This window comes from Ptiloglossa arizonensis, unplaced genomic scaffold (assembly GCF_051014685.1).
Source record: "Ptiloglossa arizonensis isolate GNS036 unplaced genomic scaffold, iyPtiAriz1_principal scaffold0027, whole genome shotgun sequence".
Lineage (NCBI taxonomy): Eukaryota > Metazoa > Arthropoda > Insecta > Hymenoptera > Colletidae > Ptiloglossa > Ptiloglossa arizonensis.
The window spans coordinates 1,349,908-1,352,155 of NW_027478397.1; positions in this window are offsets into that span (position 1 = coordinate 1,349,908).

Here is a 2,248-nt window from a genome sequence, read left to right on the forward strand (position 1 = left end):
GTTATTGGATTCGAGTATCAGACTAGCGAAAATTTTGATGGTTTCTCAACCATTCCTTAACTTCCAACTCCCATATCTCGCGAACGGATTGACGATCTCGAGAATTTCCTATTGCATCTGAAAGCAGAAGCTCGCCCGATTACAACGGTATGTGTATTTTTCCCCTGGGCCATAGTAGTTATTGATTTCGAGTATCAGACTTGCGACAATTGTGATGGTTTCTCAACCATTCCTTAACTTCAAACTCCCATATCTCGCGAACGGATTGACGAACTCGAGAAGTTCCTGTTGCATCTGAAAGTAGAAACTCGCCCGATTACAAAGATATGTGAGTTTTCCCCCTAGGCCTTTGTAGTTATTGGTTTCGAGTATCAGACTTGCGAAAATTTGGATGATTTCTCAACCATTCCTTAACTTCAAACTCCCATATCTCGCGAACGGATTGACGAACTCGAGAAATTCCTGTTGCATGTGAAAGTAGAAAGTCGCCCGATTACAACGGTATGTGTATTTTGCCCCTAGGCCTTTGAAGTTATTGGTTTCGAGTATCAGACTTGCGAAAATTTTGATGGTTTCTCAACCATTCCTTATATTCACACTTCCATATCTCGCGAACGGATTGACGAAATCGAGAATTTCCTATTGCATCTGAAAGTAGAAACTCGCCCGATTACAACGGTGTGTGAACTTTTCCCCTAGGCCATTCCAGTTATTTGTTTCGAGTATCAGACCAGCGAAAAATTTGATGGTTTCTCAACCATTCCTTAACTTCAAACTCCCATATCTCGCGAACGGATTGACGAACACGAGAAATTCCGGTTGCATCTGGAAGAAGAAACTCCCCCGATTACAAGGGTATGTGTATTTTTCCCCTAATCCTTTGTAGTTATTGGTTTCGAGTATCAGACTTGGGAAAATTCTGATGGTTTCTCATGCATTCCTTAACTTCAAACTTCCATATCTCGCGAACGGATTGACGAACTCGAGAATTTCCTATTGCATCTGAAAGCAGAAACTCGCCCGATTACAACGGTATGTGTATTTTTGCCCTAGGCCATAGTAGTTATTGGATTCGAGTTTCAGACTTGCGAAAATTTTGATGGTTTCTCAACCATTCCTTATTTTCACACTTCCATATCTCGCGAACCGATTGACGAACTCGAGAATTTCCTATTGCATCTGAAAGCAGAAACTCGCCCGTTTACAAAGGTGTGTGTACTTTTCTCCTAGGCCATTCCAGTTGTTGGTTTCGAGTATCAGACCAGCGAAAATTTTGATGGTTTCTCAAGCATGGCTTAACTTCAAACTCCCATATCTCGCGAACGGATTGACGAATCCGAGAAATACCTATTGGATCTGAAAGTAGAAACTCGCCCGATTACAATGGTATGTGTACTTTTCCCCTAGGCCATTCCAGTTATTGGTTTCGAGTATCAGACTTGCGAAAGTTTTGATGATATCTAAACCATTCCTTAACTTCAAACTCCCATATCTCGCGAACGCATTGACGAACTCGTGAAATTCCTGTTGTATCTGAAAGTAGAAACTCGCCCGATTACAATGGTATGTGTGTTTTTCCCCTAGGCATTTGCAGTTATTGGTTTCGAGTATCAGACTTGCGAAAATTGTGATGGCTTCTCAACCATTCCTTAACTTCAAACTCCCATATCTCGCGAACGGATTGACGAACTCGAGAAATTCCTGTTGCATCAGAAAGTAGAAACTCGTCCGATTACAACGGTATGTGTATTTTTGCCCTAGGCCATTGTAGTTATTGGATTCGAGTATCAGACTTGCGAAAATTTTGATGAGTTCTCAACCATTCCTTAACTTCAAACTCCCATATCTCGCGAACGGATTGACGAACTCGAGAAATTCCTGTTGCATCTGAAAGTAGAAACTCGCCCTATTACAAAGGTATGTGTATTTTTGCCCTAGTCCATTGTAGTTATTGGATTCGAGTATCAGACTTGCGAAAATTTTGATGGTTTCTCAACCATTCCTTATTTTCACACTTCCATATCTCGCGAACGGATTGACGAACTCGAGAATTTCCTATTGCATCTGAAAGCAGAAACTCGCCCGACTACAAAGGTGTGTGTACTTTTCCCCTAGGCCATTCCAGTTGTTGGTTTCGAGTATCAGACCAGCGAAAATTTTGATGGTTTCTCAACCATTCCTTAACTTCAAACTCCCATATCTCGCGAACGGATTGACGATCTCGAGAATTTCCTATTGCTTCTGAAAG